This window comes from Quercus suber, unplaced genomic scaffold (genome assembly GCF_002906115.3).
Source record: "Quercus suber isolate HL8 unplaced genomic scaffold, Cork oak 2.0 scaffold_155, whole genome shotgun sequence".
NCBI classification, from domain to species: domain Eukaryota; kingdom Viridiplantae; phylum Streptophyta; class Magnoliopsida; order Fagales; family Fagaceae; genus Quercus; species Quercus suber.
Genome location: NW_027069616.1, coordinates 687508 through 712932, shown reverse-complemented (window position 1 = coordinate 712932; position 25425 = coordinate 687508). Strand labels below are relative to the sequence as shown.

The 25425-nt window shown below is 35.3% G+C and overlaps 2 non-coding genes across 2 annotated transcripts; both read right to left on the bottom strand.

Annotated features, from left to right (window-relative positions):
• Window positions 1-460: 460 nt before the first annotated feature.
• LOC112039693 (uncharacterized) lies at window positions 461-1618 on the bottom strand. The gene is made up of 3 exons (XR_010630434.1): window positions 1374-1618; window positions 1025-1077; window positions 461-908 (listed from the first exon to the last, which is right to left on the bottom strand). It is a non-coding gene; the product is annotated as an uncharacterized LOC112039693 (transcript).
• Window positions 1619-24367: 22749 nt separating this feature from the next.
• On the bottom strand, window positions 24368-24473 carry LOC112039714 (small nucleolar RNA R71). The gene has a single exon (XR_002886027.1). It is a non-coding gene; the product is annotated as a small nucleolar RNA R71 (small nucleolar RNA).
• Window positions 24474-25425: the final 952 nt, after the last annotated feature.

The following is a 25425-nucleotide window of genomic DNA, read 5'->3' as shown; positions in this document are numbered from 1 at the left end:
CAGTGTCAAAGTTGGCTACATTTTTATTTTTTTCCTTTGATAAACTAAAATTATAGCACAAAAATCTTTGCAACTGGAAAATATAGCCCATCTTTGGCAGTGAATCACTATTATCATAATAGTATTATGAGTAATTAAATACACTATCCAACCTCAATCCTTAAAGAATCACAATGAGAACTTCATGGCAGTTAGATTCAATCCGTAGATAATAATGAAAACAAATAAAACCAGCAATAATGATAATATACACAATAAGCTCAAGAGCTCAAAAATATTTCTAAAAAGTAAGGGCATTCACGGTAGATAATAATGAAAACAAATGAAGCCAGCAGAAATAATAAATATGCAGTAAGTTTTAGAGTACAAGTATCAGGCAACGATACTGTTCCTTCAGTGTCAAAGTTGGCTACATTTTTATTTTTTTCCTTTGATAAACTAAAATTATAGCACAAAAATCTTTGCAACTGGAAAATATAGCCCATCTTTGGCAGTGAATCACTATTATCATAATAGTATTATGAGTAATTAAATACACTATCCAACCTCAATCCTAAATCCAAAATAAAAGAAAGCCAGGAAATACATACTATTCTGAGTCTGCACTAAAAGCAATAAAAACATCGCAGAGAGCTGAAGTCTGGAATCACATAGTTACTACACTCTTGACAAAGTGACCCTCCACCCAAAGTCAAGAACAATTACATCTCACCACCAACCCAACCACCAACAAAATTACAAAATTTGATTACTTTTTTTTTTTTAATAAAAAAATCTGAAGCATCAACTAAACCAAACAAACTTTAAAGGTTTCTTATTCATATTCCTGAGATCAAAGCTTTATAAACCCATCAAATTTCCTGTCGAAAAATCATACACGCGAAACTGGCCCTCGCAGTAATAAAAACCTAATCGTGAAAGGACATTAGAAACACATCAAATTTAATATTTAGTATTAAATAATTTAAATTCTACATTGGTAAGGGAAAAAAAATCCCAAAATTAAAGTAAAAATATCACTAACCATTTTTTGAAGAGACGAAGCGCAGGTAGAATTTGATCTTCAATGCTGTTTCCCTAAGTTCAACAAAAAAGAAAAGAGAGGAAAGAGGATTAGGAATTAAAATCCTTAATTGAAGACAACTGAAAAGGAGATTAGTAGTTCCTTTACAATCGTATTCAATTCAATTAAGTTTAGGTTGATAGGTGAGAAATCTGCGATGAAAAAAACCAAAACTAAATTGAACTTCGCCAAGAAACAAACAAAGGGCTTACACAGAAAGAAAACACACATATCACATCTTGAACAATCTCTCAAAAGCAATTGAAAAATGGCTTCCGAAAAAAAAGAAAAGGAAAACTGGTCTACTTACGTAGATAATCAGAGACTTCACGCCGGCCACTGTCTTCGTAAATGTCAGGTTCAGAAAATTTGTACAATTCGGATTTAAGGGGAGTTTCAGAAATTGCTCAGCCACTCAAAACGTATAAACCCAGTTCAAACGTGAGGCATCGGTGATCAGATTAGGCAAGAACCCGATGAGGAAGAGCAGCATCAGTGTTGTGAGTTTCTCTCTTCTTCTTTTTTTCCTAAATAATAGTAATTAATTTTTTTTTAATTTTAATTTTTGGAAATATTTTTGTTAGTTTTTCTTATAATTAAGAGAGGTGCTACCCTATCAAAAAAAAAAAAAAAAAAAACTAATCTATAACATTTTAATTTTTCGCAATAAGTAATAGGTAGTTAGTTGTTATTGGTTTTAATTTGAACCTATCACTTAAATTACTTTTATACCTTACTAATAATTACCCGTAAAAACCTAATACAAAATTTGTTGTAAAAAATGTTATAAATATAACATTTCTCTATAATTAAAGAGAGTAAACAAAAAATTTAAATTAAAAAAAAAATTGGGTCATTAACAACACAACTCTAAAGGCAAGTATTAATTGAATAAATTTGAAATTTTAAGACTTAGTTAAATAAAAATAAAGTTAGAGAATTTGAAATGAATTTTAGTAAAACTTAGAAAATGAGTTTTGCATTTTTACCAAAAACTAAAAAGAAAATTAGCGGAAAAATTGTGAAACCAACAAAGATGACTAATTGCAAACTCATGCAATAAAAATAAAAAAAAAAAAACAATTTAAATGTTTGTCTATATATACATGTAGGGTTGGGTTTAAGTTACACCTAGTACAATGTTACACCATCCAATAACCATATCACCAATCCAACCAATCCTCAATAAGTTCGTGCACATCCACTACGATATTTCCATCTTTGTAAATTGACCCTACTAATTAGCAGATAGCATTATGCTTTCTAAGCCTTATGACTACAACACCATGACCTCACCTTGAATCCTTAGAGCATCAATATTTGGGTGGCTAAATCTCATAATTTGCTATATTTTAGTATCAAAGCATAAAAACACATGCATTATCCAGCATGCTAGTTGTAAAAAATTATACAATCTTGCTATAGTAACGTCTTACTTGAAAGAAATTATTGTAACAAATTGTAAAATTTTATATTAATTCTTTCTCTCACTTCATTCTTTCTCTTCTTAGCACACTGTCTCTCTTCGACTTCCACTCTCCATCTCACCTCTCTGGTTCTCTCTCTCTCTCTCTCTCTCTCTCTCTCGGTGGTGGGTAGTTTTTATTTTATTTTTTATTATGGTGGCTAGGTTGCTTGCCGATGTTTGGTTGCTAGCAGATCTAGCTTTCTCCTCTCTTCTCTGCTTTCTCAAGTCTGGCTCTCTCGAGCTTTCTCCTCTCTCTATCTCTCTTTGTTCATTTTTGAGCTCTGTGATGTGGTGGTGTTGGTTGAGGTAGATTGATTGAAGCACTGTGGTTCACAATGGATTGATTTATGGTTCATGGGTTTTGATTTTGGATGGATTCTGATGGGCTTTGCGGTTGGAATTTGCTATGGGTTTTGATTTAGGGATGGGTTTTTCCTTTTGGATTCAGATTTTGTAGGTTTCAGTTGTGTGGATTTTGCTTTGATTTGTTGTGGGTTTCTGTGCATCTATAGGTTCATGGTGGTGGTGGTAGGGTGTTGCCGTAGTGGTGGGGTGGGTGGTGGGTTTGGTGAGGTGGTGGTTGATTGGCAATGGTGGGTTTATAGGTTTAGGTGTTATGTGTGTGCGGGTTTATTGGTTTGGGCATTGTGTGTGGGTATGGGTGTTGTGTGTGTGGTGGTTGATGTGGGTTTGCGATGGTGGTTTCGGGCCATTGGGTTTGCTTGGTGGGTTGGTGAGTTTGCTTGGTGTCTTTGGCAGTGGCACTATGATGTGGCGGTTGTTGGTTGCTTAAGAGGAAAAGGGTGAAAGAGAGGAAGAGGAAGAGAGAGAGAGAGAGATAGTAAAACAATAATAAAAAATAATATTTAAATAAAGCAGAAAAAAAATAGAGTTTAGGATGTTGGGTGTGTTATAAAATGATATGATATAATAGATAAATAGCTTTTGAAATAGTAAAATGAGAATTTTTTTTTTTTTTTAATATTATAGAAACCAGGTGCTAATGCTCTTACAAATAGATAAAAGGAGGCCACATTGCTTATGACCGGAAAATACCACATCTTTAATACATTTCAACAAATTAAATTACAAAAGCAAGCAATAATCAAAAGAGACATTATAGAAAAAACAATGTACAAATATTAGAGTTACCTATAGAATTTTTCCCCTTTATGATTCAAACTAGTAATAGAGAAAATGGGTTTAAAAAAATGATAACTTGACCAACAAATCACATCTTAGCTACTACAATAGATATTCTAATTCAAAACTAATGAAAAATAAGCAATAATAATTTAATCTAACACTGGTTTTGAGCACACCCACATCACATGCCAACAACCCACGAAACCCATACACCCATAGACACAAACAAACCCACTAGCCACTGACCACCCACTAATAAGGCAACTAGTCGGGTTCAGGTTGAGTCAATCATCAAGTTACAAGTTAAAATGGCTTATTTTAAGCAGGTTTGGAATGGGTCGATCAATCGGGTTACACGTTAGGTCAACCCATATTTTTGCACTTTTTTTTTTTTTTTTTTTTATGAAAAGAAATTTATCTGCCATTTAGAAAGTAATTTAGCAAATTACTTGATGTAAAATGCATTACTTTGAATTCACCACTCATATCAAGAATGAACTCACCTAAACAAATTAATACTTGTTCAATAATTTTAAAATTATACAAATTCTAACATTATTAACCAAAACAAAATAGCACAAAAGACAGTTGAAACAAACACACAAATTTCATTTCTACACAATATCAACATCCTAAAATATAAAACAAAATTACAAATGCCTTATTGGATAAATAATTTGACAAATAATAAAAACATATAAGAAATTTACAGTCTTAAAAACTAATCTTATAATTGATGGTAAACCAAAAATCGAACTATCTCCAATTTGCCCATAAAGTTGTCTAGAGCCAAAAGATTAGCCTAACATAGAAAGGTCGTCCATCGTTCGGAGGTCGTCTGAGTGCATGAAGGTCGTCCATCAAGAAAACACCTGGAAGACCCCTCAACACTCAGAAAATTTTCAAAAATGGATTTATGTACAAAAGCTTGTAATTCGGACCACATTCTACTATTTTGAAGTATGAGCAAATCCTTGTTCATCGCTATAACTTACCACTAAGTGCTTAACTTCTAATGGCAATTGTAGAAGATAAGATTGAACATTCTAACTTTTATAGTAGTTGTGGAAGTTAAGTTTGAACCTTCCAACTTCCACACACGTTGAGGAAGTTACTAAACAAGTAATCACTCCAAAACTCACTATATAAAGACTTATCCACACCAAATGAAGGTAAGTTTTCACTCCTCCTAAAGTTGGAATTCTTGAGTTCTAGAAAGAAAAACTAACTTAAGCATCGGAGGGTTCTTAGCTGTTTCACCCCGGTCACCTTTGATTTTGTGTCTTTTTCTTTTCAGGCCTTCCAAGCAACCACTAGCCTATTGAAGTTCGAAGTATTCAGCCTACTAATTTTCTAGGAATCATTGATTGGCGCCGTCTGTGGGAAAGTTTCATTAAATTTGTGATCTTTCTCAGAAAAAACGTTGTATGGTCCGAATAAGGTCGATGGCCACTAGTCTAGGCCACCAAGAGAGTGGGAACGCTTCTAGCCATCCCAACCTTGCTCACAATTAGCACCTATCATGGAACCACCTTCCGTCCAACAAATATAGTCTATGGCAGTCACCATGGCAAAGCTAGCCCATTAGAATCAAGAACTAACCCGAGAGATTAACCAAAGGAGGCAACGCCATGAACGATGTACAGAAGGGCAAGCTCAGAGTCAAGAAGTTTGAGAATGAGAAAATGTTGAGCATGAGAACCAGTCAAGGGGTACCACTTCATATAGGGTGCCACATTTGGAGAGGGAAATGGATCAAATGAGGAGAGCCATGGAAGAGATGAGGGTAAATATGAAAAGGACGAATCATGTCGATGATTTAATTCATCGAACTGATTCTCCTTTCGTAGATTCCATCAATAGTCATCCCCTACCTTCCAAGTTCAAGATGCCTTCCTTGGATAGTATGATGGAACGCGCAACCCGTGTGACCACATTGCAACCTTCAAGATGACAATGCACCTTCAAGGAGTTCCAAATGAGATAATGTGTAGAGCCTTCTCCATTACCCTTAAGGGGCTAGCACGAGTGTGGTTTAGCAAAATACCTTCGGACACCGTTGGTTCTTTTGAGGAGTTGAGTAAGTTGTTTGTTAACATCTTTATCGGAGGACAAAGGCATAAATGCTCTTCGTCTAGCCTGCTGACCATAGAGCAAGGAGAAAATGAGAGCTTGCATTCCTTCATCACTCGTTTCAACAGGGAAGCTTTTACGGTAGACGAGATGGATGACAAGTTACTATTGGCATCCTTCCACAATGGAGTTAGTTCCAATTTATTCATCCACAAGCTTTATGATCAAAAGCCGCAAACCATGGCTGAACTCGTCCATTCAGTCCAAAACTTTATGAATGCAAAAGGATAGAGATAATAGGAAGGCAAATTCGTCTTCAGGAAGGGGTCATCATTACATATCCTTGAATGTTCCACTTGATCAAGTGCTTATGTAGATCAAGGATAACCCATCCTTGAAGTCGCCAGAAAAGATGAAGGGAGATCCTAGTAAGTGCAATAAGAACAAGTATTGCCGCTTCTAGAGAGATCATGAACATGACATGGACGAGTGCTATGACTTAAAGCAGCAAGTAGAGAATCTTATCAGACAGGGAAAGTTGAGACATTTTGTTGGATGAGATCATAAAGATGAGAAGTTGAAAGGAAAGATAAAAGAGCCATTAAGACCCCCACTTGGAGAAATAAGAGTTATTATAGGAGAAACCTCAACTAGGCAGTCTTCCAAGTCAAGGAAAACATACCTGAAAGTGGTGCAGAATGTCCAACTCTCTGGATGACCACTAAGGACGAGAGGGGCAGACGAGCAAGCCATTACATTCACAGAGGAGGGCACTGGAAGGGTCCATCACCCACTTGACGATGCAATTGTCATCACTTTGCTTATTGCAGACTATACAACTAGAAGGGTGTTGGTGGATAATGGAAGTTCGGTAGACATCTTATATTACCTCGCCTTCCAACAAATGAGGCTTGGACGAGATCAACTTCATCCAGTATGTTCACCTTTGGTAGGATTTGGAGGAATAAAAGTGCTACCTGTAGGCACTATTACATTACTAGTAGTGGTGGGAGCATATTCACAACAAATAACCAAGGAAGTGAATTTCCTCATGGTGGACTGTTCGTCTTCCTATGATGCTGTCATTGAAAGGTAGTAACATCTACCTACCACCTATTAGTCATTAGGATAGGGCAAGTGCAAGAAGATCAGTTAGCTGCTAGAAAATGTTACCTAGCCATGTTAGTTATGGATGAGCATGTGCAAACAATAATCATAGAGGAGAGAAGGGTTATTACAAAACTCACCGAAGTACTGGAAGATATCCCTCTAGAAGAGGGTAATCTCGAAAAGCTTACTAGAATTGAAACAAGTATGGAGGAGAAAACGAAACAAGACCTCGTCCAGTTCTTAAGGAAGAGTATTGACGCTTTTTGCATGGAGTCACAAAGATATGCTAGGAATTGATCCAAGTGTTATTACTCATTGATTAAATGTGTATCTAGTTTCCAAGCCCATTCGTCAGAAAAAGAGGGTATTTGCTCCTGAGCGAGATAATGCTATCAAGGAAGAGGCTTAGAAGTTAACTACAATAGAATTCATTCGGGAAGTTTATTACCCGGATTGGTTGGCTAATGTGGTGATGGTCAAGAAGGCTAACGGTAAGTGGAGGATATGTGTAGATTTCACTGATTTGAACAAGGTTTTCCCTAAGGATAGTTATCCGTTGCCACGCATTGACCAATTGGTGGACTCAATAGCAAGTCATCAATTGCTAAACTTCATGGACGCCTTCTCAAGTTATAACTAGATAAAGATGGACAAGGCAGATCAAGAGAAGACATTCTTTATTACCAATCAAGGTTTATTTTTTACAAGGTGATGCCCTTTGGTTTGAAGAATGTGGGAGCAACTTATCAGAGGTTAGTTAATCACATGTTCCATCCACAAATAGGACGAAATGTAGAAGTTTATGTGGATGATATGCTGGTGAAGAGTTTGGATAAGAAGAAACATCTGGACGACCTAAAGGAGACTTTTGACACACTTAGACAATATAATATGAAGCTGAATCCAAGTAAGTGCCTTCGGGGTTTCGTCAGGGAAGTTTCTAGGATTCATGGTTACACAAAGAGAAATTGAAGTGAATCTAGATAAGATCTAAGCCATACTGAACATAGAATCACCAAAGAATGTCAAGGAAGTCCAGTCTCTCACTGGACGAGTTGCAGTTCTAAACAAGATTGTTTCAAAGCTACAAATAAATGTTTACCTTTTTCAAAGTTCTTAGAAAGGTGTTCAAATGGATGGATAAGTACCAGAAGGCCTTTCGGGATCTTAAAGTTTATCTTACCATGGCTCTCCTGCTAAGTCCATCCGTACAAGGTGAAGAGTTATATTTATACTTAGTAGTGTCCCTACATGCAGTAAGTTTAGCATTGATCAAGGAAGAAGGGAAGGTGCAGAAACTTGTGTATTATACAAGCCGAGCACTAAGGGAAGCAGAAAGACAATATCGGATGATGGAAAAGTTAGCTTTTGCATTAATAATGGCTTCCAGGAAGATGAGGCATTACTTCGAAGCTCAGATCATCAATGTTATGACAGATCATCCGTTCAAGAAGGCAATGAACAAGTTAGAAGCTGCAAGACGACTGATCCAATGGGTCGTTGAGCTTAGTGAGTTTAACATTGGGTACCAACTAAGAAATGCAATAAAAGCACAAGCTCTAGTAGATTTCATTACAGAATTCACTCCAAGTCATGGTAGTTTAAACGGGGTGGAAGACGGTAAAACATAAGTCATCCATATGGATGGGTCATCTACATTATATGCAGGAGGAATAGGAGTTATGTTGCAGTCTCCAGAAGGAGAAAAGATGAAGTATAAGGTTCATCTACAGTATCAAATAACCAACAATGAAGTTGAGTATGAAGCCCTTCTTAAAGGGCTAGAATTGGCCAAGTCTTTAAAGGCTGAATCAATAGTCGTCCAGGGAGACTCTCAATTGGTTATAGGTCAACTGAATGGAACGTGTGAAGCTAAAGAAGAACGAATGAAGAAATATCTTAATAAGGTGAGATGCCTTATTAAGAAATTTAAAGAAGCTAGTTTCATTCAAGTCCTAAGGGAAGAAAACGTGGAAGCAAACACCTTAGCGAAGGAAGCATCAGCAGATGGATCGGTGGATGAGTCTAATGAAATCCAATGCATGTGAAGCATAGATCTTCAAGAAGTACAACAAATAGAAGGTGAAAAAAATTGGATGACCCTAATAGTCACCTACCAAAAAGATGGAAGACTTCCAGAAGAAAGAGACAAGGCCAGAAAAAGCTAAGGATGAGATCAGCTAAGTACGTCTTTATAGGTGAGGTGCTATACAAAAGAGGCTTCTCTCAGCCTTATCTAAGATGTTTAGTTCCAGAAGAAGCAAACTACGTATTGAGAGAAGTCCATAAGGGAGCATATGGCAACCATTCAGGAGTTAGAGCACTTGTCCACAAGGTTGTCTGTGCAGGTTATTACTAGCCAACTATTCAAGCAAATGCTAAGGCTTATGTGATGGTGTGCAATCAATGTTAGCAATTCAGTAACATCCCTAGGCAATTGTTGGAGTACCTCACCCTAATAATGGCCCCATGGCTCTTTGCACAATGGGGATTGAATATTTTAGACCCCTTTCCAATTAGAATCAAGCAGATGAAGATTTTGGTGGTAGGAATTGATTACTTCACCAAGTAAGCGGAAGCTAAACCCTTAACAAAAATTACACAACAGAATGTCAAAAACTTGTTTGGAAGAGCATTATATGCAGATTTGGGGTACCCAGGATTCTAATGTCTGATAATGGATGACAATTTAATAACACACGTTTCAGAGATTTTTGCAAACAACTTGGAATAAAGAATCATTATTCCTCAACCTCCCACCCACAAGCAACTGGATAAGTAAAGGTAGCAAACCAATCTTTGTTGAAAATCATTAAGACTCGGCATGGCTAGATAAGCTACCGGTGTTCTATGGGTTTATAGGACGACTGTGAGGGCCCCTACAAGCCCACACAGGGGAAACTCCTTTCAAACAAGCCTATGGAAGTGAAGCAATTATATCTACAGAAGTGCACATGGCTAACCACAGGATGATGAAGTATCAAGACGAGGAGAATAAAGAACAACTTTGTCTTAACCTCGATCTTATTGACGAGGTAAGAATGGATGCAGAGCAGATTATAGCAAGATACAAAAGTTTTATGGCTTGGCAATATGATTCAATGGTGAAACTCAGACGCTTCAACATTGGGGACCTCATTCTTAAAAAGGTCTCCTTGGCAACCAGAAACCCAGCTTACGGAAAGCTAGGGCCTAATTGGGAAGGACCTTATAGGGTTATCAACTGCCAAAAGGTAGGGATCATACTACTTGGAAGCCCTAGATGGACAGAAGTTAGAGCACCTTTGGAATGTTGAGCATCTAAGAAGATATTATCAATGAAGGGTCAGCCTGGATGAGCATCACCATGGACGAGCATCATGGACGAAGTTGAAGTTATGCAATGTTTTCCTCCAATTTGTTTATGTTTATTACTACTACTGCATGTTTTTAAATATTTTAATTCCCTAAAAGTGCATTAGTTTCTAACTTTTGCTCTATCTATGGATGAATTTGTGATGGACGAAGTCATGTACTTAGTCTAAGTATTACTAATTCCCTAAGGCACTAGGTTTTAAGCATGTGCCATGCTTGTGGACGATGTTTATGTTATGTACATATAGTTTGGATTTCCAATGTATATAATGTGGTATGAATTTCCAATTTTCATGATTTCATTCAAACTAGTCCACAAGAAGTCTAAAAGCCCAAGACGAGTAAAATCTTTGGAAGCAGGGATGTAACGTCTATAAACTTTCCTTAAAATAAGGATAAAGCAAAGGAAAATAAACCAATATATATTCGTCTAAGCATTGGACAAGATAAAACCTAAGGAATATCCGTCTAACTAATGGACGAGGAAAAACATGCACATAAAAATATTTCAAAGTCCACGGATGAATTTAACTAGCCAAACAATCCAATCTTTGGACGAGTAAATTCTGGAAACATCTCGACAAAAGATGAGTAAAAAATCGTCCAATCTATGGACGAGTAATGATGTAAGCTAAAAGTAAAAATTTATGGACGAATAAAGCTAGTAAAAGAAATACCATTCATAGACAAGTTATACTTGTGAAATGTAAAGAATGGTAAAAGTGTAGAGCATGAAAATTTTATTTTAACAAGGACGATGTAGATAAAAATTTGTTCATATAATCAAGACGAGATAAAATGTCCTCATAAGTGGACAGACCACACAAAACCATAGAAATAATATGGATGATGTGAACAAAATTCATTCATAAAGCATATAACATGTTCAATACCAAGTAAGAAATGAAAATTAAAGTAGACATTCATTCATAAAAGCTAAAGAAGGGTAGATGACTACCGTCCAAAAACCCTTGAGTTATTCGAAGCCAATGAAGGCAATTGTATATGTTGTTCGTCCATACACTTGGACGAAGCAATTATACTTGAATGAATTTATATTTAAAAAAAAAAAAAAAGTGAAGCCCAAAACAACAGGCATCTCCAATAAACTAAAATAATAAATTTGTCTAAAGGAAAATAAAATTACTAGGATAAACCACTGAGGGCATCAACCCTAAACTTTGAATCGTCCTTGCTAGCAACAATAGCATCTTGGGCTATTTCAGTTGTAGCATTGTCCATCACGTTGACGTCCTCGAAACTCATCGAAAGCAGGGAACTCTCTATGGCAAGAGGAATTTTGAAGGAGTCTAAGTCCATGTCAGGATAAGTTTCCTTGGCATTAGCACGAAAGTCCTCATAGCCAGCAGCATAATGACTGTCTAGACGGTTCTTGAAATCGTCTGACCTCTTGAAGACAGTAATGGCTTCTTCTCGAGCCTTTTCCAAGGACGAGGCGAGTTCTAAAACTTTCCCTTATAGGTGAGTGATGTGGGTCTCTTTTTCAATGGAGTCCGCCTTGAGCTCCTCTACCTCATCTTTTAGCCTCGTCTCAATTCCTTGTAAACGATTGAGATCCTTAGTCAATCTAATCACATCCCCCTTTTTCAAAAGAACCTCACTACTTAGCTTCTTATTCTTCTCCTTAGCATCCTTAGCCTCAATGCAAAGCTCCTTAGCTTGGGTAGACATAGTGTAAAACTTGGACATGGCCTGTGAATGAACAAAGGAGAGTTAGAAATTTTTCTTGAATGTTTTAGAAAATAAAAGGAAAATAATGAAAACCACATACCTTGAAGAGGTCATGGATGGCAGAACGTTCAAAGTCCTTCATTGGCTTGTTATAACATGAGTTTACCTCATTGTCAGTGATGATTTCTTCAAACTTCCTCCAAGCATAACCCTCATCCAATACCAAGTTGGGAGGATGCTTGGTTTTCTCTGAAGGGTGGGCCCTGTGAGGAGCTTTAGCTATAAAAGGGAGGTCCTCATGTTAGATGAGTGCAGTAGTTTGGACGAATGGAGTTGTCTGGGGTACCAAGTTCACTACCAAGGCGTTTAGGTGTATCGTCGCAAAAGAGAGCTTTGGAAACTTAGAAGGAGGAGTGATAGGCCAAGAATGTATCGACCTCTTGTGATGAATTAACCAATTAATTAGCTAAGTGAATTAATTAAGTCAATTAACATGCATTACACATGGTAGTATAAACAAATCACCAAATAACTAAATGCAGCAGAAAATAAATTTGATACAGGTGATTTGTTTACGAATAGGGTAAACCATTGAAGCAAAACCCCACTAGGTGAATTTACAGTCATCATTCCCGAGAATCCACTATTATTAAAACAAATGGTTACAAGTAAAGGAATCCCAATATCTTATACTAACCTACAGTTGAACCCTTACCCTAATACCCAATTGGACTTATTCTGTAGTGGCAATCTATCCTTTCAATGCATGGCTCCCAGTACGTGACTAACCAATCACGGATCCAAGTACGTACTACCACCAACTTGAGAAGGATGTTGGCTACAAAGTTCTTCAGTTCATCAACACAATGAAGATCACGAAGCTCCTTGGTTACAAAACCCTACGGCGTACAAACGCAACAGCTTCTTGAAAAGAAAGATGAACTAGGGCATATTTTTCCAATCAAAATATGCTTGTGAAAAACTTTTGCATTCAGTTTCATCAGCTATGATGACCTTTAAAATAATCTTTATATATGTTCAGGGTTGTGAGAAAAGAAAGCCTAAACATGTATGCATGGATTGGAGTGAAATCATAACTGAAAATCTGATTTTCGTAAATCTCGATAAATAGCTTATCTATCAAGAAGCTGTTGAGCATCGAGCTTACACAGCCTTTTAAACCTCGATAGATTCTATCTGTCAAGATAGCTGTCGAGCTTCAAAATGCAGCATTTCTTCACTTGATTCTTGAACAAATTTGCATGGCTTTAACATTTGAACTTGAAATCTTGTTCCTTGAAGTATTAAATATATCATAGATCTACTAAATTATAAGTAAAGTGTGTTTTGTCAAAGGATTGACCAATTTTACATTGAAATATGTTTCTAACATGATTCACATATGTCCTAACAAGGAGTCTTGCCAGACTTCTGTTTCTTGGAACCTCAACAAGTAGGAAGGTCACCAAGGTCCACAGAGCTGGATATACCCTTTCTCTTTCTAGTATGGATGCTAGGCTTCTGGACGACCAGGGGAGTGACATTGTCCGAGACCTGCACGTCCTCTTCACCCTTAGTTCCACTCGCAACGCCTTTCCCTTTATTTTCTTTCATAGTGGCCAACCCTATGTTTAAGAGGACGAAGTTAGTGAAAAAAAAAAAAAGAGGATGGACGATACTTACTTCGACGAGTAGTCTCCTCATGTGCAAGGTTTTCGTAAATCTCGATAAATAGCTTATCTATCAAGAAGCTGTCGAGCATCGAGCTTACACAGCCTTTTAAACCTCGATAGATTCTATCTATCAAGATAGCTTTCGAGCTTTAAAATGCAGCATTTCTTCACTTGATTCTTGGACAAATTTGCATGGCTTTAACACTTGAACTTGAAATCTTGTTCCTTGAAGTATTAAATATATCATAGATCTACTAAATTATAAGTAAAGTGCGTTTTGTCAAAGGATTGGCCAATTCTACATTGACATATGTTTCTAACATGATTCACATATGTCCTAACAAGGAGTCTTGCCAGACTTCTGTTTCTTGGAACCTCAACAAGTAGGAAGGTCACCAAGGTCCACAGAGCTGGATATACCCTTTCTCTTTCCAGTATGGATGCTAGGCTTCTGGACGACCAGGGGAGTGACATTGTCCAAGACCTGCACGTCCTCTTCACCCTTAATTCCACTCGCAACGCCTTTCCCTTTATTTTCTTTCATAGTGGCCAACCCTATGTTTAAGAGGACGAAGTTAGTGAAAAAAAAAAAGAGGATGGACGATACTTACTTCGACGAGTAGTCTCCTCATGTGCAAGGTTTTCGTAAATTTCGATAAATAGCTTATCTATCAAGAAGCTGTCGAGCATTGAGCTTACACAGCCTTTTAAACCTCGATAGATTCTATCTGTCAAGATAGCTATCGAGCTTTAAAATGCAGCATTTCTTCACTTGATTCTTAGACAAATTTTCATGGCTTTAACACTTGAACTTGAAATCTTGTTCCTTGAAGTATTAAATATATCATAGATCTACTAAATTATAAGTAAAGTGCATTTCGTCAAAGGATTGGCCAATTCTACATTGACATATGTTTCTAACATGATTCAAATATGTCCTAACAAGGAGTCTTGCCAGACTTCTGTTTCTTGGAACCTCAACAAGTAGGAAGGTCACCAAGGTCCACAGAGCTGGATATACCCTTTCTCTTTCCAGTATGGATGCTAGGCTTCTGGACGACCAGGGGAGTGACATTGTCCAAGACCTGCATGTCCTCTTCACCCTTAGTTCCACTCGCAACGCCTTTCCCTTTATTTTCTTTCATAGTGGCCAACCCTATGTTTAAGAGGACGAAGTTAGTGAAAAAAAAAAAGAGGATGGACGATACTTACTTCGACGAGTAGTCTCCTCATGTGCAAGGTTCTCCATAGTAGGCTCAGGACCAAGCCCCCAAGCAGCCAGATAACTAAGAGTCATTAAGTTATGGAAAGACCTCTTAGGGAAGGCACGTGCTTAGTCAATACGATCCAAATAAAATTTGTCCAAGCGTGGACGAGTAGCAGCTGCACCAATACAAAAGAAGGATAGATGAGTAAAAAAGTTAGATAAAATAAATAAAAGAAAGGAAGAAAGACATACCCTTAGGACGAAGACGACCTAGGAGGCTGGTAAAATGAGGGAAAGGGGCACTATCTATATCAACTGGGTCCCCAGTCCAATTTCTAGAAAAAAAAAAAAAAATTCTTTCTTCCAAAGCCTATCAGAAGAACTATGGCCCTTTATTAAACTAAATTGAGGGCCCCTAGATGAGAATTGGTAAAAACCAGCAGATTACTATATCTCTGATGGCTTATAGCAGTAAAGGAACTCGTTCATTATGATTGGACAATTCCCTTCCAATGCCTCATGCCATAGCACTTACATGACAACTAACATCCTCCATCCATTAGGGTTGAGCTAGTTTGGTCCAATACCCAACCTATGGAAGAGGTCTCTACAAAAGGAGTTTAAGGGAGACCTAAGGCCTGTTAGAAGGTAAGAGGTATATACACCAAAACCAGAAGAAAGAGAACAACACCATTCTCCCTCTTTAGGTAGATGATGCCTAAACTCACCAGGAATTTGATATCTACCTACAAGGGCTTTTAACTTAGGCGCGTTCAGAGTAGATGCTACCTCAGGAGCACAACTATAAATTATATTTTCTTCTTCCTCCTCCTCTTCATCCTGAGGAGGACTAGGTGATCTTCTGGATGTGCTAGCCTCTGCCCTAGAAGTCGTCCTACATTGCATTTCTTGAAATTCCTTTAAAGGAAAACCAGGGATCCTAGACAAATAATGCTCGTCTAAAGAACTACTATCACTACTACAACTTGTACTACCCACACTGCTCTCATAACTACCACCACCACTCACAGAGGACACGTCTTAATACTCGTCTATCTCTCTCTCTAGGCTACTACTAGATGCAAACATAGTTAGAAGAATGAACAAAGACGAAAACCTAAGGATGAAGGAAAGAAAGTACCTGATGAGACTAGAAGACGAGGACTAGATAAGGCTCTTGGACGAAATGGTAGAAAGGAAATTATCAGAACAGCAAAAGGGCAAGAGAGAGAGAACGTACATATTCCTAGAGGTGGGTTAACGAAGCAACACGGACCAACCAGAAGTTGACACGTGGCATTCTCCTCGAAAAATAAATCAACGCGATCAGCCAACCAATAAGGTTATGACACGTGGCACAATCTGGAACAATAAAATTCACCTAGCGTAAGGACGACATATGGTACAACAATTGACCATAAAAATGTTGACGCGTGTCAAAAACCAATAGTTATACTACTGTGTCCTGGACAACCCTTGGACAATGGGGCAACTGATGGCGAACCAAAAATTGGACCATCTCCAATTTGTCCATATAGTCATCTAGAGCCAGAAAGATTAGCCCACCATAAAAAGGTCGTCCATCGCCAGGAGGTCGTTTGAGGGCATGAAGGTCATCCATCAAGAAAACACCTGGAAGACCCCTTAACACTATTTTCAAAAATGGATTTATGTACAAAAGCTTGTAATTCAGACCATGTTCTACTATTTTGAAGTATGAGCACATCCTTGTTCATCGCTATAACTTCTCACTAAGTACTTAATTTCTAATAGCAGTTATAGAAGATAAGATTGAACATTCTAACTACTATAGTAGTTGTGAATGTTAAGTCTGAACCTTCCAACTTCCACACATGTTGAGAAAGTTGCTAAACAAGTAACCACTCCAAATCTCACTATATAAGGACTCATCCACACCAAATGAAGGTAAGTTTTCACTACTCCTAAAGTTGGAATTCTTGAGTTCTAGAGAGAAAAACTAACTTAAGCATAGGAGGGTTCTTGGCCGGTTCACCCCAGTTACCTTTAATTTTGTATCTTTTTCTTTTCAGACCTTCCAAGCAACCAATAGCCCATTGAAGTTCAGAGTATTCAGCCTACTGATTTTCTTTGCATCATTAATAATCTTATATCAATTGTGGTTGGTATTCTATTTCAATTTGAGAATATACATTAAAGTTTGATTGTTCACTTATTTATACATGGTATTTTTTATAAATATTATGTCATTGTTAAGTAACACACACTCTAGAAATATTATAATTTATTTTGAAGAATCGTTTATTTTGGACATAAATTGCATTATTTTGAATTCACCACTCATATCAAGAATGAACTCACCTAAACAAATTAGAACTTGTTCAATAATTTTAAAATTATACAAATTCTAACATTATTAACCAAAGCAAAATAGCACAAAAGATAGTTAAAACAAACACACAAGTTTCATTTCTACACAGTATCAACATCCTAAAACATAAAACAAAATTACAAATGCCTTATTGGATAACTAATTTGACAAAGAATAAAAACATATAAGAAATTTACAATCTTAAAAAATAATTTTCTAATCTTATATCAATTGCGGTTGACACTCTATTTTGGTTTGAGAATATATATTAAAGTTTGATTATTTACTTATTTATACATGGTCTCTTTTATGAATATCATGTTATTGTTAAGTAACATACACTTTAGGAAATATTATAATTTATTTTGAAAAACCATTTCACATTGATATAATTTGGATTCATTATTTTCACGTTTATGAATGTTTCTCATACATGACTATAGTTTTAAATATATTTTCTTAACTTTACAGTAACCAAATTATCTTGGCATGTACTTTGTTATTTGATTTAAGAATCTTTACTCATTACAAAATGCCACAATCATTCATTCTTCAATTTATTTGCATGCAATTATGTAAATGTCTCAATTGTTTCCTTAAAGCCATTGTATCTAAATGATGTTAAATATATAATTTTGAATGGCATTTGTAAAAACAAAATTTCTCAAGTTTGAAAATCAAACAATTGAAAGTGCTTTGCAAATATAATTTGTATTAATTGAATAATGAATACAATTCCCTGTTGTTGATTCTTTTACAAAAGAATAATCATCTGATTCTATCTTCTTTGTAATCTTGACTCGAACATGAATTCTTTTTAACTTTGATTGGAAGATGGATCAAACGATCTTCACAACAAATATCTGGTTTTGAGCTTGTTAGAGGTTTGTTGTTCTTCAAGTCTTCGAACGTTCTTCAAGTTCTTCGAAGATTCTTCAAATTTGAAGGGCTTTAGGTTGAAGTTATTCGGGGCTTTAGAGGCTTGATCCGATGAGTTTCAATAATTTAGGGCTTTTTGAAGTTTATGAAGGCTTTTGAGATTGATTCCAATAAAACTTCAAATATTGAGAGAAGGATTCAAAGGAATTTCTTTGAATGTTTTCATGTGTTCTTGAGGCAGAATTTCTCCAAAGTTTTGATGTCTTGAAAAAATTGTGTAGAATGAGAGGAGGTATGCCCTCTATTTATAGTGGCTTCAAAGGACGAGTCCCACTTTAATTGATCTCATTGAAAATAAGTAGTAGATTCTAATTAACTCAAAGTTAAAGTGTCCCACTAGAACTTGTTACTTGTAGATAATTATCTCTATTTTTATTTATTTTAATAGGGAAAGTTATTAACTATTATAATTCCAATTTAATTAGGATATTTATCTCTATTTGATTAAGATAATTATCATCTTGAATGACACATGTCAAAAATTGATTTATTTAATTTAAAGACATATAAATATAAAAGTTGTCACTAAGTTTTTATGTTAAAATATGTTAAAATATTGATGTTTAAATAAATAATAATAATAATAATGTCCATTATATATTGCCAATTGAATTTGACTTGTGTACTGTAAAGCTCAAAACAAACAGTCAAATCAATAATGTCTTAGTTTTATTGAACTTTCTTTACCATTTTTTTTTTTTTTTTTTGTTTTAAAATTGTGAGGTCACAGGTTGAGTCGGGTTGACTCGAAAAAAAGGGTCGGGTTGGTCAACCCATTTTTGCTTTGGATCAAAAAATTTGGGTTTGTGTCATGTATTTTTGAGTCGGGTTGAGTTATAAAATTTTGACTAGTTTTGCTATATTTACCCACCGATACATGGTCGACATACCCAATCTCAACTAGACATCATACCCATCATCAAGCATATTGGGGAAAAAAATCTATCAAAGCACAAAGCAATAAAATTTGGGGTAATTTCAAACCAAATCTATAGTACCAGAGTCCATGGGTTTCAATTTGTTATGCAATACAAAAAGTGTTGGAATATGTGCACAAATAATTTACCTTTGTGATTTTGTGAACAACATCAATAATCAAAATATGCACAAATCTATGTCTAAATGTACAAGAAAAAATAGAGTAAAACTTATAGACCAAATGAATGCAAAATCTATGTCTAAATGTACAAGAAAAAATAGAGTAAAACTTATAGACCAAATGAATGCAAAATGGCAGATACAAAACTGATCAATGCTAGTGTTTAACACTATGTCCTTAAGACAAATTTCATCCGTACACTATTAATTTAGAGATGCTTTGAGTCTTTTGGACGTCTACCTCCCAACGATCAACAACACGCAGAAGAAGCACTATAATCTCTGTGCACAACAAACAAAATAGTGTCTCTCCCTCTCTCTAAAGACTCTTATGAATGTGTTGACCACATTTTGTAACTTGCACCTAACCTCACATGGAGGGCAAAAAGAGTAATTTCACTTGGAAATAAGTATCTTAATTCTAGCCATTGGATCATTAATTTCATTTCATCAATATGATCTTGATGTTGTAACGATTAAAGTGACTGGTCATAAGCCTTAATCGAACCACATGATTGAAAGTTGTCATCAAATCAAGTTTAAATAGCCAAGTTGCACCCTCACAAATTAAGTCTAATTACATGTGATTATGAACAATTAATTTTGATTGGTTATAATTATAATCCATTTGAAATTAGTGACGTGTCATAATTCAATTGGCTAAGACTACAGCTTATGATAAGGTTGCGCACTTGATTAATTAAATTGTCAAATATTAATTATTCATGAGTAATTGGTATAATCATATTTTTAATCAAGATAATTAGGTCATGATTTGAGGCTGATGAATTCTAAAATGGAAGTAATTGGGGCCTATTAATGTTAATTGGAAGCTAAATTTGGGACATATTTATGCTAATTGTGCTGAAACTATTTTCCAACAAATGACATTTGTTCACTATTTTGTTGATATCTCTCAAACCATTTTGAATTTGTTAGTTATGTTAACTTTTCTAGAAACTAGACATCTAAGGCTTCAATTTGAGTACAAGAACAAGACAATTTTGATTAGAAATGAGTAAGATATGATTTTTCAAATTTGACTCTCAGAGTTGTTATAACAACTACAGGAAAAACTGAAGTTTTAGTCATTTTTCTTGCTCACCACTCCCACCAATTTTTGAAATTAATGAACCAAGCTTCCCAAAACCTCTAAAATTGAGTCTAGCTTCATGATTTTCTCTCATCCTTTGTCAACCCTATTTAAATGCAATTCTATTCATATTTTCTCCACTACTACTATATAAACCTCACTTCTTCTCCATTCCAAGACACACAAAAACATCCTCTCTACTCTCCCCTCTTGAGTTCTAGTGAAGTAGAGTTAGTTTTGTCATATCTTGGTCTTCCTAAGACTTAAGATATTAAGTGAGCCTCACTCTCACTCTCCCTCTTCTAGTTCTTCTTCTCTACTCCACCAAAAGCCTCCTAATCCACCATGTGGATCTTACATGCAGGAATAATCCCTTTCCTTGTTTTTCATTTTCCTACAATGTTAGTTTAAGATTAAAACATGCTAGTTGATTATTTAAATTTCTTGAATATGCTTGAATGTTATTGATATTCTTGAATGTTGTTCATATGTGTTCTTCACATGTTCTTGATTATTTATTACATGTTCATGTATATCACTAGCTTTGATCTTAAATTCATATCCAAAATATGACAAACATGTTAATTTCATAATTCTCTCAAATCCTTGAATCTAGGATATCACCATTCATACACATTCACTAAAATTTATTTTTCAATCCAAATGTGATAATGAATAAATGGAATTAGGGTTTATCACATGCACATACTTCTTAATTCAAGCAAGTAGCATGCCAATTTAAATTAAATTAATAAACAAGCAATTAATTAATAATATGTTGGTTGATTAGATGATGTGACATGAACGTTGGCCATTGTAATCTAGAAGGGTTTCACCAAGTAAGGTGAGTGCCTAACACCTTCCCATCTTGTGACATAGCCTCCAAGTTTAGATTAAGGGTTGATCAAATACTTATCCATACAATTTTCAATCTCTAGATTGTAAATAGGAAACAAAGTCAAATCAATAAAATGATGAAATTTTCAATTATACTTTTCTTATTTTTTTTTCAATAATTAAATAAGTGACGATTCCATTATAAAACTTTTAATCTATAGGGAAAATGTAATCAATCAAACCACCATTCTAAAAGACACCAAAGTGAACTCACCCATTCACATAGGTTTGGCCCAAACTAATCAAATCAAATTGAGCTAGGGGTACAATCCCTCATAGAATGAATGAAAAAAGCTAACTAAAATGAAATAAGAGATGCTTGTTTATAGACACACTGACACCATTTTAGAATAGGTGCAATAGTGAATAGACATATTGCTGCACACTCGCACTAGTTCATAAAAGGTGCAATAGCAAATAGACATATTGTTTTCAAGTTAAGTACTACACACGCATACAAACAATAAAAATAAAAAAATGATTAAATATTTGATGGACAAGGCCGAACCCACATCAATCGGCACTTACAGAATCAATTTCCCATTCACAACTTAATGGTTTTGGGTAAATGCCCATGACTTAATAAACCATTTTTCTAACAATCCCCCACACGAACGGAAATTGACAAAACACAATGCAAATGATAATGCATACACATAGAAAGTAGAATGAAAAGTCATTGTATCGAGATAAATAACTTTTGCCTTCGAATTTTTTTATATGAAAGACTAGCTACCAGATATACGAGCTAACCAGTGAATGTGATGTCTTGAACTATTGAACTTTTTGTGCATACCAAGGCAATATAATTCACACAGTTCCTTTTCAAACATAGTTAGTTCTCATGATTGTGTTCATATTGGCCTTGAACAAACTTAGGTTTCATGAGTGCTCTAGAGAATTCAACCCTAAAAATCTCATAGAAGCGGCCCACCTCACACTCATATAAGAATCATTAAAAGCATAGCTTATCCTTCATTTTGCATGAATCACTATTTGATCGTAGGAGTGGGTAGGAAATGTTATCTCCACAGTGACACTACTAGTCGTCCAAGATTCAATTGTCCTTTTGAACCTATATCTTGGGATCTCTTGTCAACTGGGTTGAGTTGCCATCCTAAAGTCTTAAAATTACAAGCTTTAAACTCATTCCCCTTGATGAGCAATTTAATTGATCTCCACTCAAACCTTTTGTTAATGGATCCACTATATTATCTTTCGACTTTATGTAGTCAATGAAGATAATTCCATTTGAGAGCAACTGCTGTACGATATTGTGTCTATGATGAATATGTCGAGACTTACCATTATAGATACAACTATGTGCCCTATTGATAATAGCTTAACTTTGCATATTTATATTATTATAAAAAAGCATTATCATACTTTTTTTTTGAGTTAATTTATGCATTTTATAGTTGGTTTTGGAATATTGCTAAATAATCAATTTTGTACTTCATTGAATTTTAATGCGTGAATTTGTCTTTAGTAGGATAATGAAATTAAATAAGTGGATTTGTGCAAAGAAGAAAGCTAATGGATTTTACTTTTACAAGGCCATGATGAAGGCAAAGAAAGCCAACCCAATTAAATTCGAGTCCAATTGGAGCAAGGAATCAAAGGAAATTTGCACCAAATTCAAGTCCAATTCGGATTAGGATTCCAACCTGCGCAACAGTTAGTATTTGGAGCATAACTTTCAGTTCAGATCTCCAATCGAGATGATTCAAGTAGGGCTGGAAATTTAACTTCAAGGCTCTTTAGAGAAAAACTCGGGGGAGAGCTGCCATTGAATGTAATTTAGGTTTTCTCAAAGTTTATTTACAATTTTTAGATTTTTATTTGTGTTATGGCTTGCTAGAAGCTTTGCCAAGGCAAGGGGTGAAACCCAACCATTTATTGGTATATTCTTAACAATTATTTTATGATTTTAATGCTTACGCTATTATGTTTTTGATTGATTTACTCATCTACAAAAGTGTTTAATTCTGTATAATTCTTTGATTTATCTTAGACTCTGGGCATGTTAAATGCCTAGTATTCCCTGTGAACGAATTCAATAGTTTTGTTTTACCTAAAATCAATTAATTTCATGAAACTACCTTAGACAATTAATTCTTGAGTTTTTATTGTTAAATCATCTGACTAAAATCATCCTTCATATGAATTTTAATTGAATTATAAAATAAATATTGTTAAACTATCAATAGATGTGTTGTGTGTGGATCCCTAAACCTTAGCACCTTAATATATTGTTATTCTCTCTCAATTTAAATTAACTTTACTAAACCATCAAAAATATCTTCATTAAACTTTATTATTTTAGTTTTATTCTCTTATGGTTTGTGAATCAATTCCTTTTTCCCTATGGATTCAACCTCGGACTTACCGAGTTATTATTTTATGACAATCCTGCACTTAGGAGCATTATTTAAGTCGTAGCAAATTTTTGGCGCCGCTACCGGGGATTAGGCAATTAGAGAAGTGTTCCACTTCGTTTGGAGAGGCTTTCGGCATTAAATTTCTTCACATATTTGGTAATATCTCTCAAACTCTTTTCTTTTTAAGTAGTTTAGTTTTCCTTTAGAGTTTTTCTTTTATTTTTTACTTCTTTTTATTGTTAAAGGTATTTGTTTTCTTTTCTTTTTCTTTCTTGCTTTACTATTGCATGCGTGTTTGGTATCGTGATAGTGATAATCGTTTGGTTAGAATTGAGTCTAATAATTTGTTTGGCAATTTATCTGATTCTTTCACACATTCTCACATACTTGATATCATGGCGGACTTAGAGAGTAACCATGGTGATGAGAATAATTTAAATAATGAAAACTTCCTTGCTCACCAACCCATTAGAACTCTCATGCATTATTTGCAACCTACTAGGAGTAGTGCACCATCATGCATCATTTTTCCAGCTAATGCAAATAATTTAATTTTTAATCCTAGTATGATTTCATTACTTCCTAAATTTCATGGCTTAGATTCTAAAAATCCTTCCCAACACCTTAAGGAATTTGAGGAGGTATGTTCAACATTCCATGACCAATCATGTAATGAAGGGACCATTAAATTGAAGTTGTTCCCTTTTTCTCTTAAAGACAAGGCAAAAGCTTCACTTAATTCTTTGAGACCTAGGTCAATTGGTATTGGCAAGAGATGCAAACTGAGTTTTTATAGAAATTTTTTCCAATTCATAGGACTAATGCACTTAAAAGACAAATAATGAATTTTTCACAAAAAGATAATGAGATATTTATCAATGTTGGTAAAGATTTAAAGATTTGCTTAATGCTTGTCCACATCATGGCTGTGAAACATGGCATATAATTAGTTTTTTCTATAAAAGTTTAACTCTAAAGATGCACCAATTTGTAGAGATGATGTGCAATGAAGATTTTTTGAATAAAGATCTTGATGAGGCTTTTGATTATTTTGATCTTTTAGCTGAGAATACCCAATCTTGGGATACCACTGGTATCTCAGATAGGTCTAAAGCATCCACCAACCCCTCTGGGGTAGTAAGTACCAACTTAGAGGAGATGATGACCTTAGTGCTAGGGTGGCTAGTATAACTAGGAAGCTTGAAGCCATGGAATTAAGGAAAGTCAATGGGTCAATACTGTGCCTAAAATTGATGAGGTTTGTAGAATTTGTGAGACCATGGAACACCCTACCAATGAATTTCCTACAATTCCGGCTTTTAAAGAGGTGTTACATGATCAAGAAAATGCTATGAACATGGTGAAAAAATCATACCCTTCTCCCTATTTAGAGACATACAATTTAGGATAAAGGAATTACCCAAATTTTAGTTGAAGGAATGATAATGTGGTTGCACCTCCTACACATGGTTCTTTAAATTTTGTTCCCTGCTCCAATTGAGGACACTTTGCAACAATTCATGTAGACTCAATCCACCATTAATAATCAGAACTCACAAGCCATAAATGAATTTAGGAGCACTTTCACTAAATTGACCACATCCATGAGCACAATAGAAAGGGTAAGTTTCCATCTCAACCACAACCAAACCCCCAAGGTCGATTTTGTGTTGATGATTGCAGTTCCTCTGAAAATAAAGTGAGTCAAGTTAAATCTGTAACTACTCTTTGTAGTGGCAAAATCATTGCAAAAGATATTCCTAAAAGCAATACACATGATGAATCTTTCAAAATAAAGAGTAATGGTGAAGTTCTTGAGCCTAAATCTAATAAAAATTGAAAGGTGTCCTATCCCTGCTCCCTTTCTCGAAAGGTTGATTC